This window comes from Anabrus simplex, chromosome 1 (assembly GCF_040414725.1).
Source record: "Anabrus simplex isolate iqAnaSimp1 chromosome 1, ASM4041472v1, whole genome shotgun sequence".
NCBI lineage: Eukaryota > Metazoa > Arthropoda > Insecta > Orthoptera > Tettigoniidae > Anabrus > Anabrus simplex.
The window spans coordinates 1,049,936,612-1,049,955,239 of record NC_090265.1 but is presented as its reverse complement, the minus strand read 5'-3'; the positions used below and the strand labels follow the sequence as shown (position 1 = coordinate 1,049,955,239).

Below are 18,628 nucleotides of genomic sequence, written 5' to 3'. Positions count from 1 at the left end.
CCCACAAAACACAGCAGAAGGTTGGAAATTACAAAGTAATGCTGTAATGAGGAAAAGGAGACATGTTTTTTGGACATTTATATCGAATGCAAGATAGTAGATTAACCAGTAAGATTTTCAGATATTTGTGGGGTAAGAAATCAACGACAAGCTGGGTCAATGAAGTAAGAAAGGATTTAGAAAAAAACAATATAACAACAGAAGAAATAAATAATAGAGAAGGCTTTCGGGAAAAAGTATTGAAAATAGAAGGATTCCAAGGTAGGAAAGTAAAAAAGACTGGTTCAAAGTGGTCTTAAGACAGAAAGAAGAAACATAGTGAACAGATGAAAGCGTACTGGAAGAAAAGGAAAGAACAAAGAAGAAGGAATTGAAATTGGCATGTAGTCCTCTGGTGGCCCATTCGAAAGAATAATAATAGTAGTAGTAATAATAATAATAATAATAATAATAATAATAATAATAATAATAATAATAATAATAATAATAATAATAATAATAATAATAATAAAACACTTATTACAGCAAAATAGCCATACATTAGTGAAAGTTGTTATAGCAATTTAACACTTGCACCATTGGTCACATAGTCTCTGATTGATCTAGTCCTCTTGTTGCAGAATTCTAAGTGATATCGTTCACATAACTGTCCACATAATGTACACTTGCATGAGTTTGACGGTTCGTGGTATGTTGGGTTTTCGCAAATGACATGGTGGAATCCATGTACTGCAAGTCTTGTAAACACGTGCCTCGTCTCAAAATTTGCTGTTGTCCATGTACGGTCAATCATGGCCCCAGTTCCATAGAATTCCGTGGGTACTTCTTCTCTTTTCCTTATTAGTGTCCTTAGTAGGTTCTCCGATGCCGTTGTGTTGGGTAGGGGGTACATTGTCCTTAAATCCTCTATGAGGAAAGTTTCCCGCGCGAGAAGGTAAACTAATCTGGTTCTTGTTGTTTTTGCCACTCCGTTTGCTCTTTTGATGTATGTTGCTTTAACTCTTTCCAGTGTTGCTAAGTTCTTTTCATTCAGGTGTGTCCATATAATTTCAATCCCACATGTAAGTATTGGAACGATTTTCGATTTGAAGAGCACCATTGCTGTGTCAAGATTTAGTGTTCTGATGAAGCTTATTTTGTTTATCGCTCTAATTCCTTGTGTCGCTTTCTCTATTCTGTGTGTAGTGAAGCATTTTGCAGACGGCTGGAGTGTTGTATTCTTTGGTGATTTTATTTTATTTATTTATTTAGTCTGATCCAGGACACCCTAGATTTGCCATAAGACACATAATAATACACAATAACAATTTTGAGGGAAGGTAAAAAAAGATTAATGTTTAAAAAAATTATAGGTTACAATTAACCATGTTAAATGGCATGAACTCCATATAAATGGTGACGAAGAATCGAAACGGAGTATTTGATGAGTGAGACGACTATCTCATCTTGTAGGCTTCTCGCTAGTTTATATTTTTGTTGCTTGACAAAAGTGTTTTCCTAGCAACTGTGCAGGCTGTGATGTAAGGCATGGATGGATGGCGAGAGAATGTTACCTAGTAACTGAGCAGGCTGTGATGTAAGGCATGGATGGATGGCCAGACAATGTTACCTAGCAACTGTGCAGGCTGTGATGTAAGGCATGGATGGATGGCCAGACAACATTACCTAGCAACCGTGCAGGCTGTGATGTAAGGCATGGATGGATGGCCAGACAATCTTACCTAGCAACTGTGCAGGCTGTGATGTAAGGCATGGATGGATGGCCAGACAACGTTACCTAGCAACTGTGCAGGCTGTGATGTAAGGCATGGATGGATGGCCAGACAATGTTACCTAGCAACTGTGCAGGCTGTGATGTAAGGCAGGGATGGATGGCCAGACAATGTTACCTAGCAACTGTGCAGGCTGTGATGTAAGGCATGGATGGATGGCCAGACAACGTTACCTAGTAACCGTGCAGGCTGTGATGTAAGGCATGGATGGATGGCGAGACAATGTTACCTAGCAACTGTGCAGGCTGTGATGTAAGGCAGGGATGGATGGCCAGACAATGTTACCTAGCAACTGTGCAGGCTGTGATGTAAGGCATGGATGGATGGCGAGACAATGTTACCTAGTAACCGTGCAGGCTGTGATGTAAGGCATGGATGGATGGCCAGACAATGTTCCCTAGCAACTGTGCAGGCTGTGATGTAAGGCATGGATGGATGGCCAGACAATGTTACCTAGCAACTGTGCAGGCTGTGATGTAAGGCATGGATGGATGGCGAGACAATGTTACCTAGTAACTGTGCAGGCTGTGATGTAAGGCATGGATGGATGGCCAGACAATGTTACCTAGCAACTGTGCAGGCTGTGATGTAAGGCATGGATGGATGGCCAGACAACGTTACCTAGCAACCGTGCAGGCTGTGATGTAAGGCATGGATGGATGGCCAGACAATGTTACCTAGCAACTGTGCAGGCTGTGATGTAAGGCATGGATGGATGGCCAGACAACATTACCTAGCAACTGTGCAGGCTTTGATGTAAGGCATGGATGGATGGCCAGACAATGTTACCTAGCAACCATGCAGGCTGTGACATAAGGCATGGATGGATGGCCAGACAACGTTACCTAGCAACCGTGCAGGCTGTGATCTAAGGTATGGTTGGATGGCGAGACAATTTTACCTAGTAACCGTGCAGGCTGTGATGTAAGGTGTGGATGGATGGCGAGACAGTGTTTCTTAGCAACCGTGCAGGCTGTGATGTAAGGTATGGATGGATGGCCAGACAGTGTTTCTTAGCAACCGTGCAGGCTGTGATGTAAGGTATGGATGGATGGCCGGACAATGCTATCCATCAACCGTGCAGGCTGTGATGTAAAGTGTGGATGGATAGCCAGACAATGCTATCTATCAACCGTGCAGGCTGTGATGTAAAGTATGAATGGATGGTCAGATACTGTTACCTAGCAATCGTGCAACATCCATAATGCATATTTTCAGATGATCCTTAGCCATAAGACATTTATGTCAAAATGAATTACGAATATATTTGCTAAAGGTAAACAACTCCATCTTGAGAAAACACAATACATATTACAATACACATTATTTGATTATTATTATTATTATTATTATTATTATTATTATTATTATTATTATTATTATTATTATTATTATTATTATTATTATTATTATCAAAAAGCTTAAAGAAACTGCAGAACACTATAGACGAAGTGGGAAAATGGTGCATAGAACACAAGTTCGTAATTAACACCAAGAAGACGGAAATGATGGCATTCAGATCAGGAGGGCAAATACCAAAATTGACAAGGCTGTGATGTGAAGTATGGATGGATGCCAACATAATTCTCCATTTAGTGGATCCGTGTCATCGTCCTTCAGATCACTACCACTCTGACATTTACCCGATTGCGTAACCGATACCTTCTTTTTTGTTTCTGCGATGCAATAACGACACAGGCAGCTGCCACAAGAGCTGCTTCCTTTAGGGTAGCCATGTAACATCTAGGACATGCTACAAAACATTCATTTGCTTCAGTGTTATATGTCATATAACACTGCTACCGGTACATGTTACATAGTGTAAACTCAGCTTAAAGAGCTACACTTTAGGATATAAATAATTTTATTCATGCTGAGTAAAATGGTATATTAGAGAAAGACCTAAAATTTAATTCTCAAATATTTATGTTGTTAGTGGTCCTATCGATATACCCTGAGTGGCCAAAAGATATGGAAAGGGGTGTCCCACTAGAAAATGTGCTGTGTATGACCCCTGAGCGTTGCGACTAGCTGCTACGTAGATGAGCAGTCTGTCACAGACATCATGGGCGCGTGAGAGTGTGGCATATGCCCCACGAAGCTATGGATCCTGCATGTCAACAAGGTTGTGTCTAGCCCAGAGGTGGCTTTGTTCTGGTCTGGGCAGCATTCTCATGGTTGCAATTAGGCCCCATTGTCCGGCTGCAGGGAGCGTTGACAGGTGCATGTTACGTGGACATTCTTTCAGACCACCTGCATCCCTTTCTGGCCCTAGAATACCCTGATGGAGATTGCATGTTTCAACAGGACAATGCGCTATGTCAGCACTCTGTGGTGGCACAAAGGTGGTTGGAGGAGCACTCCAGTGAAGTTACGACCATGGATTGACCCTCCAATTCCCCCGATCTTAAACAGTTCAAGCTTTTATGGGATGCTGTCCTGTCGATGCTGGTGTACACTCCATGAACCCTGTACCAACTACATAAGACCAATTGTGGGTAGTAGTGCAAGATGTGTAGGTCCAGAACCCTCCAGAACAATTCCAGCACCTTGTAAAGTCGATACTTCACCGTATTGCTGCCGTTTTGAGGGCTCGCGAAGGAACAACTCATTATTAACATGACATTCAGCGTCTTCCCATGACTTTTGGCCACTCAGTGTATACTACATAAAAAAAGTTTTATAGGATACAATTTCCGATCATTTATACCTTGTACAGTTTTACCATACCGACTATGATAACAGAGATATTCATGAATTTAGGCATTTGTTGCTTTGTCCATATCAATGCAGAGCCATGAGTAATTAAATTAAAATCAGTATGTAAAGTCAGGGAATAAGGTACTACAGTCTAAGCTACATAAAGTATTCATGCTGGGAGAAATGGTAGTTTATAGGAAAGCCTAACATTTAATTCTCAAATATCTATATTATTAGTGGTGCTATCGATAAATACTACATAACGAAAGTCTAAGAGATTACAATATCTGATCATTTATGCCTTGTACAGTTGTATCAAACTGACTTGGGTAACAAAGATATTCATGAAAATGATATTCATGAATTTAGATTTTTGCTGCTTAATCCATATCAGTGCCGAGCAACGCTAACATGGAAATATTGTTCAATCATGTTAACTGGTTGGTTTTACACTAAGATAGCTCATGACAATTTTTTGTTCTATGCCTTTTTCCGAAAGAGTGAAAAATGAGGGAAATATCAGTGGCAGTTATAAGAAATTTTAAGTCCAAGAGCCAGTAACTAGCTCTATAGATTGTAGAGAGTATTTCCAGAACGTTTTAAAGGTCTTGTACACCTGCCAGTATTTTTTTATATATTAACCTGATATTTGGCTTTATTTTATGCCGGAAAGAAGAGATTGAATCAAGATCAGCAATAATGAAAAAAATGTTATGAAACTCAAAAGGGCCACAGATAGCAAGGAAGTGAGTATGCCACGACAAGCCACTGATAGAGAGAGGCATGCCCACTTATTTGCCTGAGAATCTGGGGAAGAATGTGAGGGGTGGGCAAAAATATCATGCATATGCTAAGTGGCTGTCCCGTCAACAACAGGTACTACAGCTAGTCATAAATGAATCAAAATACACTCAAAAGTGCCTAAGCCCCTCAATTCAAAATGAGTTAATAAGTGTTCTATCCCATGTAGTTGAGAAAGAAATTATTAATGGCATTAAATCTGCTCATCTCTCTTCTATCATTACAGATACAACACAGGATATAGCAAAAAGAGATCAATTAACTCCACCAATATTAGATACATTACCATTTCACGTTACGTAACAGGCGAGCCTTGTGATGTGAAAACCTATTAAAGCTTCTTAGGTCAAACTGCATTAGGAATAGAGAACAGTGGCGTATGCTGGGATCAATACGTGGGCTACCACTAGATTTACGTGCCCCCTTTTCGATGGTTGGTTCAGTGAACATCAAGCCTTCAGTGTTTTGAGCTGTAGCCAATAGCCAACGGAGAAGCCTGCTGTGTTGTCAAGGCTGCCCTGGCCTCTGCTCTGCCAATGCTCAACCCCTGATCAGTGGAGATGGTAGTGTAAGGTTTAGCAAAATTAAAGTCTGGCGACGTCTTCGCCATTCATTTTATCCTCATTAGGTCACCACCAAACCTATACAGATGGCATGCACCATTACTTTTTTTAAACATCATTATGTCCTACTTAGGAGCTCGACTGAACCAGCTTAGCTGATGTGTTGGCCTTCTTTTCCTCCCAAAATCTCTTCATTCCCTCGCTGAGCTTCTTCCTTCATTCTTTTGTCCAAGTTATAGTGGCTCTGGTGATGGGTTTGTCTTCAAACTGGTGATTGTCGATTTTGGTTCTGAATTTACACCTGTCCTGTACAATGTCTTCTGAGATGTTGATTTCCTGGAGATCTGTTTCAATTTCATAAAGACAGCTGTTCTTGGTTTTAGATGAAAGGGCCAGGCTGAGAATTATTTTAGTTAGTTAGACTGTTACTGTTCATTCTGATAGTGTGTTCATAACATTTCAATAAAAATGTTGAATTTTACAGTCGTCGTACCCATCGTTCACTGGTCAATTAGCTTCCTCGGAAGATCAGTAGTGGTGTCCGACCCATGATCACGGGTTCGATTCCAACCAACAAAGGAGAACACTAAACCTGAAAGACTGCATTTCATTTTAGCAGATCTACCAATAAAAAGAATACTATATTGCTCCTACAATAGCAGCCCTGCAGTGTCTTCCTACAAGGATGTAGAAGTAAACGGGAGTGAAATACCAGCACTCTGTTATCTATATAATTAAGTCAGAAGTATGAGGTGTGGAAGTATATACGATGAGTAACACATGGTTGATAGTAGGAGTGGCGATCTGACGGACCAAAGCCTAACACACTTACCTCTCCCGGTCCCCACTCCTATCTGAAATACAGCAGCATGACATGTTGGGTGAGTCGAGGGGAGAGGGACGAGAGTCTGGGCTGCTATATCAGTCTCCAATGCCTTGTTCTCAGAAATATGTGCAACGTTTTTTTCTCACTGCTTTCAAGTTTTGTCAATGGGATAACGGCTCAGATGCTTACATTATAATGTGTTTTAGACTTAAATAATTCTCAATTGAGGTTTGGGCTTCACTGATAGCCTTGGTAGCCCTCAGTATACGCCATTGATAGAGAAGGATATATCCATTGCAATAGATGAAAAGGAACTCTTATTAATTAAATGCCGTGGTCAGGGTAATAACGATTATGCCAAAATGTCAGGTGTATAAAAAAAAGTGTCAAAACGAGAATTCAACAAAGACAGAGAATTGCAAAATATGTGCATTGTGCAGCACATAATATAAACCTAGTACTTAATGATGCTGTATGTGGAATTAAAAAATGTAGGTCATTTTATGACACAGCAGAAATGTATCTGTTCTTCAGTCAGAGTATTGGAATGCAATTGATAATTTATTCTGCTATCAAAAGATGTACCGCATTCCACTGCAGTTTGAAAATAAAAGAATTACATTCTTTTAGCCCTATTAAAGGATAGCTTTGAGGGTAAGCTTAATGATAACCATTTATTATAAATATTTCGCCCAAATTTCTGAATTCAACTTCCGATGAAGAGATTCACAACGCAACAGTGGTTCTTCAAAATTAATATGTTGATGATGATGTATTAATTCTTATACCGGTACCACGTTGTAGGTTTCAGAAACATCTTGAATAAATAGCATCGTTTACCTCTGTAACTATCTTAACAAAGCTATTAGTAATAGGGCAATATTATTCATATTACTGTAGTATTATTGGACCTTTATGTTTCCTTATATATATAAAAGTAATAAGTAAAAAAACTGGCATCACAGATAAAGCTATTCCTGGATGATATTGCACTGTATAGCGTAGTGAATGAGTTGCAGGAATGTGAGCGACTGCAGGGGGACCTAGACAATGTTGTGAGATGGACAGCGGCTAATGGAATGAAGGTAAATGGGATGAAAAGTCAAGCTATAAGTTGCACTAAGAGGAAAAGTCCTCTCAATTGTAATTACTGTGTTGATGGGGTGATAGTACCTCATGAGGAACAATGTAAGTACCTAAGTGTTAATATAAGGAATGATCTTCATTGGAGTAATCATATTAACAAGGTTGTTAAGAAAGGTTACAGATCTTTTCACATGGTTATGAGAGTATTTAGGGGTTGTAGTAAGAATGTAAAGGAGAAGGCTTAGAAGTCTCTGGTAAGACCCCAATTAGAGTATGGCTCCAGTGTATGGGACCCACAACACGACTACTTGATAAGAGAACTGGAAAAATTCAAAGGAAAACACCACGGTCTGTTCTGGGTGATTTCCGACAAAAGAGTAGTGTTACGAGAATGTTGCAAACTTTGGCCTGGGAAGACTCGGGAGTAAGGAGTCGAGAGGCTCGACTATGTGGTATGTTGTGAGCTATCAGAGGAGAGATGGCATGCGATTACATTTAGTAGACAAATAAGCGGAGCTCAAGATAAAGTTGGATTTCAAGGGGATTAATTGGGGCAAATATTAATTTGTAGGATGAGGAGTAAGGGATTGGAATCAATTATCAAGGGAAATGTTTGATTAATTTCCAAGTTTTTGAAAATGATTAAGAAAAAGCTAGCTAAACAATTGATAGGGAATCTGTGGCAAAACCCTAAATGCAGATCATTGATTGATTGATTGATTGATTGATTGATTGATTGATTGATTGATTGATTGATTGATTGATTGATTGATTGATTGATAATTCAACTGTGGCTGCTAGTGTTCCCAACTTATGTACGGCGTTTAACCTGTTTCTGGCTATTCCTGTTACCATTGCCATTTCTTTGGCCAAAGTACCCTTTTCAAAACTAATACTAATAAAGAACTAAAGAACTATCTATGAAATTTTATGACCCAAGACAGATTCAGTGAAAGTGAACTCAGCCTACTCAGTATCAAATGTGAAATAAGTTAAATAATCCAAACCTTCGCATGAGAGAAGTTTGCATGGTCCAGTTTCGGTATAGTTCAATGTGAGTACAAAAAGCAGCAGATACAGTAGTATATGTCTATTAATACTGAATTGCAATCACTATAATATATTTTAAATAAAATCTGTTCATTTTTGCTCAGTCCAAAGTTTTCTTGAGGTAGGGCAGCCATTCCTTTTTTTCTTTGTTGTTTTTTTTTCTTTTTGCTGCTTATATATCACCGCTTGGCAATACAGGCAGGTACGAACCCATTCCAAACCCTCCGGACAATCTTAAATTTGTGGCGGAGTCGGGAATTGAACCCGAGCCTCATGGTTGACAGTTCAGCAGCTTAGCTGTTACACCACGGAGGCAGTCAAATAAAACCTATTATTATTGATTTTTAAATCCAATAATAATGAATAATCGCTTTGTTTATGTAACGTGACTATACACTGCATTACTTCTACTTGCTGTAATTAAATTTATATCAATTACTCATGGGTTTTACGTTTTATTTTAGAAGGCCCGAAATGTTATTTTCGCAGGCGTGCCCGTAATCACATTCATTACGGTACACCCCTGTCCATATAAATATTCTTCTCAGAGGAGGCCTGGTTCCACCTGCTTAATTATGTGTGTGCATGAACAATCGTTACTGGAGTGCTGTAAAACCTGACTTCGTGCATGAAATGTCCCTCCATAACGAAAAATCTGTGTATGGTGTGCCATCAGTACCGAGTGAAAGATTCACAGGACTTTTTTAGAATAGGCTAATTCTGTTACTTATGTAAATATACTAATCCCCATTTTCAGATAATTAACCGACAGGGAGCGTGAATTTGCATTATTATTTTTCAACAAGATTCTGCCATTTTTCACTCTGAAAAAATTCCATGAAAGAAATTCGCAAACTGTTTCCACAGAACAGATTTGTGACTCCCTCGGTTCCTGCGGTTTTTATCTCTGGGATAAACTTAAACCTTCCATATACCGTACAAGACAAACTGAAACATACCGTAATATTCGTCAGAAAACTGTCGGGATTCCTGCAGTGAGTAATAAATAATTTCCTAACGAGATGCAAAAAAATGTGTGTGGAGTATAAAGGCTGGCATTTTCATAATTTGGTAAGTAATGAACTTCTTAAAATTGTTTTTGTTACTGTTGTATGGTTTATCTTCCCGCTACTGACTTTGACCCGCACCCGGCAAACGAGCGCGCATTCGCCCATAGAGAGAAACCGCGCGCCGTAGAAAAGCATATCATCTGATAATCCTGTATCTTGTTTCCTGAGATTTCATCATCATGTTATTTGCTTTACGTCCCACTAACTACTTTTACGGTTTTCGGAGACGCCGAGGTGCCGGAATTTAGTCCCGCAGGAGTTCTTTTACGTGCCAGTAAATCTACCGACACGAGGCTACCGTATTTGAGCACCTTCAAATACCATCGGACTGAGTCCTGAGATTTAATGAGTGTTATTGCAGCCATTTGGACCTACGCCAATGACAACGTTTTTCAAATACCTCGCAATATATGTTGAAGTAGAGGCATAGGAGAACATCATTAAGATAAATTCCAGATTTCAAGTTCCTAAGAACGTATTTGAACAGAAATAAACATAAATACCGTACATATTTCTAATTTATGTGAATGTGATTTGATAGAACTTGACGGTGTTCTTTGAACAACGAAACATGTCATTCTATTTTAATTAAGTTGATTTTTTCAGATGTAATTCTGTTACCATATGTTTTCTCTTTCGGGTAGTTTATAAATGTATTGATTCCAAATTTGTTTTGGCAGTTTGAAGAGCCTAAAAGTAATCTGAGTCGAAACTGAAAAGAGATGGCTTCAAATATTACAAAAAATAGATCTTTTCACTATGCTGGTCGATGTTGCTTGCCCGCTGCGCTATTTTCTTATTCATTATTAAGCCAACTCCCGCATTTCCCCTGTCTGATTTTGTTGTTGATAATTCTGTAGTCGCCTGACCTATAATCCTGCTCTTCCTGCCAACGTACACTGCATCTAACTTTAGTCTAACCATTTTCCTTTTCAGATTCTCTAACCTACCACAAAGATTCAAACGTCTAACATTCCACGCTCCGACTCGCAGAATGTCAGAATCCAGCTTCCTGATTATTGTGGTGGCAGTGGTGGTGGTGATCATTTAGAAGAAAGTACAACTGAGCAACAATCCTCTGTTAACACTAATAAAAGAGAAAACAAAGGGCTCCGACAGTCCGACACTTCGAAAAATGAAGGTATCGGCCAAAAAATACAAGGGCTACGAAGGGCGTGAAAATGAAAGACTCCCTGGGATTCGCAACCTAATAACGTCGGGGTCGAAAAGAACAAGAGTTGACCAAGGGAGGTCGGATAGCATGGATGAAAGTGAGGAGCCCGGCACAAGAAAGTGGAAGCAATGCTAAGACTTGGCTAAGGGCCCCGCGGTCGCCAATCCACGCTCCCGGGTTAAGAGCTCCTAGGCCCCTTTCAGTCGCCTCTTACGACAGGCAGAGGATGCCGTGGATGTTATTCTACCGCCCCTATCCACAGGGGGATTCCTGATGAATGCCTCCTCTCGTGTAGTCCCCACCGGATATCCGAATGGGGGACTAGTTGACGTCCGCCGGACTGATTGGCTCACACGGTTAAGTCGCTGGCTTTCCGAGCGCAAGTTGGCAGATTCGATTCTGACTCAGTCCGGTGGTATTTGACGGTACTCAAATACGTTAGCCCCGTGTCTGTACATTTATAGGCACGTAAAATAACTACTGCGGGACAAAATTCCGGCACTTCAACGTCTTGAAAACATAACTAAGCCATGTTAAATATTATTACAAGGTTATATCAGTCAATTATCCAGACTGCCGTACTTGCAACTTCCGAAATACTGCTACCCCCTTTCGATGAACCATTCGTTAGTCTGGTCTTTCGACAGATACCCATCCTACATGATTACACCAACGATTCGGCTATCTGTTTTCCTGGGACGCCCAAACCACCCTACCGCGGCAAAGTCAGGTGGTTCGCAGGAATGCATATTATGAACTTAAAATATCGGTACATCAGAGGGTGTGCTGGAAGGAGAGTTAACCAAGATTGAATATTAATACTTCAGCCCAACATCTTTCTCATAAACTCATATTCATAATATGAAGATTCTGCAGTATGTTGAATAATTTATTGTGTTCACTTCGATAACTTGTCAGCAGAAGAATATAAAACACCCCCTCTTCGGCTTAAAATTCGCATTAAGGTACCGTATTTAACGGACGAGACAATCACTAAAACTCCTCTGACAGAGATACATGGAATTAAATATTCCATATTTAAAGGTAACGTTCAAAATGGTAGTTTGCGAATAAACAGAGACGAGGAACAAATAAATGCCCGTGGAGCAGAGGCTACAGCAAAAGTTATTAAAATTATATTATTTCGAAGGAATAAGGGCACAGATCTGATATTGTCTGTAAGGATAATCATGGAGAAGCACTGGGATAAAGGAAAATATGTCATCTTCATTTTCCTAAGTACCGGTATTGAAAAGTCTTACGACAGTGTACCGTACAGAGGCAAAAATCTGTGAATGCCTTGAGAATAGATCTATACCATGTGCTTTCATTAATAAAGTCAAAATGCTGTATAAACATTGCTAGAATTGTGTCCAAATAGAGGATGGATATTCAGAGTGATTTGAGACTAGAGAGGGTGTACGACAAGACAGCACACACTATCGTCACTTTTATTCATCACTGTAATTGATTAAATGCCCGGCTCAGGGCTAAATGGCCAGCACGGCCTTTGATCATAGGGGTCCCGCGTTCGATTCCCGGCAGGGTCGGGAATTGTTACCTTAATTGGTTAATTTCACTGGCACGGGGGCTGGGTGTATGTGTCGTCTTCATCATCATTGCATCCTCATCACGACGCGCAGGTCGCGTACGGGTGTCAAATCCAAAAGACCTGCATCTGGCGAGCCGAACTTGTCCTCGGACACTCCCGGCATTAAAAGCCATACGTCATTTCATTTCATTGATTAAATAATGAAAAGAGTTAAGAGACTCAACAATTCTGAGTTTTAAGATCTTGCTTTTGAAGATGATGTTGTGATATGGGGTGATAGTGAGGCCGAAGTACAACAGAAGCTGAATGACTAGAATGCTATATTCAAGCAATTTGGTCTCAAGTAGTGCAAAACGGAAGTGTTACCTGGTAGGCAACAGAACATCTGTACTAACATCACTCTAGATGAATCTAAGTTGGAACAAGTACATCAGTTCCGTTATCTTGTCAGTGTTGTAACAACAGATAGCCGACAATCTCGGAACTAGTGGAGTACAGAATGGAGCGCATTTTAATTAATCATCTTGTGAGAAAACTTCTATGGAATAAGTAAGTTCCATTAAGATCAAAAATAATACTCTACAGGAGCTTTTTTTGGACCAATTACCACATACAGTCTAGGAACCTGTATCCAAACAAACAGAAATATCAGCAAACAACAAGCAGTGGAAATGCAGGTCTTAAGAAGTGTGATTCGGAAAACAAAGAGGGACAAAATAAGAAACGGCGAGATACGCCATCTTGCCCAAGTTAAAAAAACCCTTAATGAGATCTCTGTCGAAGCTATTCTGAAATGGTTTGGTCATCTCAAAAGAATGGACCCACAAAGAACAGCTAGGGTGTGGTTTGAGAAGGAACTCAAAAGGCAAAAGATCAAGAGGTCGGCCAAGGACGAAATGGATCGATCAGATTAGAAATGATCTAACTGAACGAGGTTTGGATTTGCAGCAGGTTATTGAAAGAAGACGCCTACATGGACAGAAGTAAATGGAGTGTTCTCATTCACCTCACTCGGGAAACTAGAGCTGGGTCAAGATGATGATGTCTTATTGAAAATGTTGACGTCTTGTTTCTAGGGGTAACGAACGGAATTATCATCCCCCTCTTATATTAATCGTTGGAGAAAGAGGTCCTCCCCGAAGAAGTAATATAGCATGGTCAAAAATAAGGGAAGGGCCATGCGACGACGTGAAAATGAAAGATACCATACGCCGTCTTACAAGTTTTAAGTCTGGAAGGGGGTAAGCGCTGTTGGTTGTGTTTTAAATGGCTTTTAATAGTGTATGTACCATGGAAGTTCTCAGTTAAATCTCTTAAGATGGTGATTAGTAGACATAAATATTATTGAATTATGTCAAGGCCTGTGAAGACTGTAGTATCATGTAGAGGGGTTATGCCAGCATGAATCTAAACGGCCCATGTCAATTCAAAATAGTATATCAGATTATCTTCATTCAATTGCAAAAGAATTTTCTCTTCATTATTGATTAATGTAACCTATCGTTAATGTTGATCCGGCTTCTTAGCTGAATGATCAGCGTACTGGCCATTGATTCAAAGGGCCCCGGATTCAGTACCTGGTAAGACCGGGGATTTTAACTGAGTATGAGTAATTCATCTTGCTCGGGGACTGAGTGTTTGTATTCGTATTAGTGCACTTATCTTCACTGGTAAACCAGATGCCACACTACCAACCACCACAGAACCAGACAATTGTGAATCACCGTCAGATAGCTCCTCAATTCTAATCACGTGGGATGAGGGGACCTCGAACCAGCCCTCAGGTCCAGGTAAATCGAACCTGGGGCCTGGTGAGAGGCAGGCACGCTTCCCCTACACCACGGGGCAGGCCAATTGTGAATACATCCATCCATGTTGGTTAGCGTCTGGAAAGTCATTCGGCTGTCAAACTGAGCCAAATACACATCGAGTTCGAAAAAGGCCGGGAAGAAGATCTTTACACGTTTATAATATTCTTGAACAATGTATTGAACTGCAAATCCCTGTCTTTCGCACTGTAAGCACTTGTGACTTAAGCTTTAATTTTAAATAGAATATACATAGGCCTTTTTTCACAGATTCTTAAATTTAGTAGCCTTCAGTCCAAGGCGTAAATACTAAACATCGATTATCGTCAGTGTGGTCTGAACGCTAGTATGCTCTTTCCACCTGGCTGGCCCGGGTGGGTTTTTGTGTCATGTCTGTTAGCTTCGGGCACAGAACTATGATGTAAAATGGGCCAAAATACCATGCCTGGCCATCCCAAAAGTAGTTTACCGTGGTTTAACTCCTGGTGAATGCCGTCAGGGTACCTGCCATGTTGGTTACGACCGTCTCTTTTACATTTCTAGACCTGATTCATTCAAATTAGGCTTTACAGCCACACAGGTTTTCAGACCTGCTGTACTTCACAGACACTAAGGGAAAGGTTTATCATCATGTTCGCAGGACTGAAATTTCACCCATAAATACATATTTCGAATTAATTTTCATCTCCACTAAATAGTAGTTGCATGCAAGTGTGATAATAGTGCTGGTGACAGTTGATTTACTGGCCAAACCTATGAGATTATTTTCCCCATCTTTTGATCATGGGTTTATAATATTACCATGAACTTTCATTATCACACAAAGTAGCAAAATGCATGAAAATACCCTTACAGAAAGCTAATTTTGAATGTTCTTCATGAACAGATGATCTGTCAGAAATGAGCTTCTACCAGATGCAAGACTAAAACTAGTTATGACATCGAAGTACAGTAAAGAACGGTAACTTAGCTTTGCAAGATGCAAAGAAAAATCTACATACAGTATATTCCACCCATATCATGGGAGGCTGAGAAAGGGGAAGAGAGAAAAGGAATGGATAAGCGGAATAAATTACATACATACATACTACGGTACATACATTTTCATTACAGACTGTTATGCCTTTCAGCGCTCAGTCTGCAAGCCTCTATGAATTAACTACACGTCTCCACAATAATGTAACATTATTATATTCCGTTTACATATCCAATCCTGCTAAATTTTACCTAGGTTTCTGGTGAAAAGTCGAGTTTTTCTTTATTTTTAAGCTGTTAACAAGACACAAAATCGAAGAACTTTAGATGAACATTCTCCTACCTTTTGGAGGTCTTTTCCTTAAGACAATCCAGAAGTACACCGATGGTTTCGTGCAGTTTTGTTGATGATAGAGGTGGTGGTGATGTGCTCCCATTCGATCCAGAGCAGTTAGGCAACTAAATTATTTCTTCCTTAAATTCGCGTAACTCCATTATTTTGAAAATCCCCTCACATGTCTTAAAACTTCGAACAAGGCAAACGATAAATATTGCAATAATTCGTCAAATAATACTCCAAAATTTGATATATTTCTTCTATATAATACCGACTGATGGTGGCCTACACTAATTTAAAAAGCATATTCTAAATTACAAAACACAAAAATTTTCTTCTTCTTCATCCCTGGAAATAAGAAAATATCGTGTGAATAGACTGCAAATTACTGTAAGTATTTAAATACCTAAAACTTAAAAGTAGGCCGTATTTTTTGAAGCACATAAGATAAATAAGTGAAACAGTACCTCAACTACATTAATAATTTTATTTTCTGCACAGGAATTTTGCACTTCCGTACCAAACATATGTTGTTCAGGTCAGAAATGGGGAGGTAAACAAAACATTGTATTGATAAGCCATAGTGAAGTGAGGTCTGACATGATAGGTATGAACAATAGAAGTAGTTCTTAGCGGAGCACTCTAGAGGTCAAAGAAAATACTATAGTACCGGAAATTGATTACCAATAAGCAAAACACTAGAAACTGTCTTCTTTCCATAACGACTTTGCTGTAACTTAACTTCCGATAAATAATTTACCTTAATTATCTGAGTAGCAAATTATTATGATCAACATTGTAAGTTGTGAAATAGTTTCTAACACGTTATTTTATATTAGAATCCATATTACTTTTACTTTATTATATTTTAATATTTGAAACATGTGCCATGCGTGACGTTGTTTACGTAACATTAGTAAGCATTACTACCGATAGTCAGTATTAAACTGACAGAAAATGAACGGACAATTCATCTCATTCTTCAGACCATAAAGGAACTTGGTCAGTATAGTAGTTATTTGCTGAAACTCCATGAGTACCGTACTGTACGGAACATGTACAAGAAGCGCAGACCCAGGTCGTCTATAAACTTGGATTTCTAAAATGTAATTAACAGTTAACAGTTTCAGATACCTAGGGGCAACCTTGCAGACCACATGCAGCAGTTTCAGGATCCATGTAAGAGCTAGAATGATTACAGCTCTGAAAGCGATGAATGACATTGAGAACATAGCACAAATTGCGGTAGATACAGCTATGGTGCTTTTTCGAGTAAAAATGCTACCAGTGTTAACCTATGGGCTGGAGATCATAGGGGAATTTCTGAGTATGATGCAATTAGAAGATCTGGAAAAGATAAAATCCAGATACGTGAAGCGAGTCCTGAGTGTATCTAAGACTAGAAGATCTCGACTTGTATATGAGCTCGCGAGAGAAACTTTCCTGGTTGAGGACCTGAGATACATATCTTGTTTTACCAGGAGGCGCAGCATGTGATGATCTGTTGAAGAAACTAAGAGAAAAATAAAGAGGGACATTTTTAGGGAAGACTTCTACTCAACTGAGACCATGGCGGATCGGAAATGGATGGAAACGGGCTACCAACTGAGACATATAGTTACGAGATTGGCTGTTCACGGATTCCACTTCAAGATGTGTAAAAACAAAGTATTATTTCATGATCCGAACATAAACTGTGTGTGTAGGCTATGTGACCAAGTATGTGAAAGATATCATATCCAGAAGTGTTCCTCGAGGTCCTGTTCGATTAATGAGTTTATCAAGAACTAACACTTTATGCAGAGCGCAGTAGACGTCTCGCTATCATATCTAATTGTGATCCTCTATGCACATTGTGCGCAATAAATTGTATTATTAAATATTATGTTGATGGAAAGAGGGAGCTATATTCGTAAAAATTTTTGCTACTTCGCAATGTAAAACACGTGGTGGGGTGGGGTAAATATTTGAAACATATGCCATGCGTGACGTTGTTTACGTAACATTAGTAAGCATTACTACCGATAGTCAATATTAAACTGACAGAAAATGAACGGACAATTCATATTATTCTTCGGATCATGAAGGAACTTGGACAGTGTCGTAGTTATTTGCTGAAACTCCACATGTACTGTACTGTACGGAACATGTACAAAAAGCGCAGACCCAGGTCATCTATAAACTTGGATTTCTAAAATTTAATTAACAACATAAATATAAAAACGTTTGGCCTGTGTATAGTATGTGTGATAACTGTTTCGCCGACAAGTTGACACCCTTCTGCTGCTTCCTCCCGCTCAGCTGACTTCTGTGGTGATTTTAATTGCATAATCATTTTACCAAATACCATTTATTTTTCAAATATTTATTTCATTTTAATAATACAATGATCAGTATCATAAATACTATAATATTTTTTCAGTCAGAATGCGCTAATAAGTTATGTCAGTGAACATTAGCCTAAATTAACTGACGAAACTAAAACATCCTACGAAATATCATTAATCCAGTGATTTATTATTTTTAGAATGTTATGTAACTTGAAGTGGTACAAAAATAAAACATTGCGGTAAATTAACAAATTGCAAAAACTGACATAAGCTATGTGAGCATACAATTTAAAGAGTTTCCATTGGGAGGGTAAAAGAATTATTTTGTACTGGAAGCCTGACATCACTTCTCGTCCAGCAGATGTTCAAATTTTTTGACTAGATAACAACTGTCATAATACAGTACTTTTTTACGTTACTCTATAAGGTGACTCCTTAGTTGGCCTTGTTCAAGTAATCAACTCTATGAGGGAGAAACTTTTTCCCTTTGCTAAAAGATAATGATGATGAATACTGTATGTCTTTCATCTTTCATCTACTGATGTGACGTCACTGATAGTACACTTTCTATACAAATCCACAGC

The 18,628-nt window shown here is 39.2% G+C and overlaps 1 protein-coding gene across 3 annotated transcripts in view; it reads right to left on the bottom strand.

The window, feature by feature from the left end:
• LOC136875962 (uncharacterized) overlaps positions 1-18,628 on the bottom strand; it is a 186,562-nt gene that overhangs the window by 135,701 nt on the left and 32,233 nt on the right. Inside the window, exon 1 of one of the 3 annotated variants that reach the window (XM_067149587.2) lies at positions 15,721-15,926. The exons of the other annotated variants lie outside the window; for them this stretch is intronic. The gene's annotated coding sequence lies outside the window, so the exon portion shown is untranslated. Of the gene's footprint in view, positions 1-15,720; positions 15,927-18,628 lie in introns of those variants that run through there. 3 annotated transcript variants of the gene reach the window in all.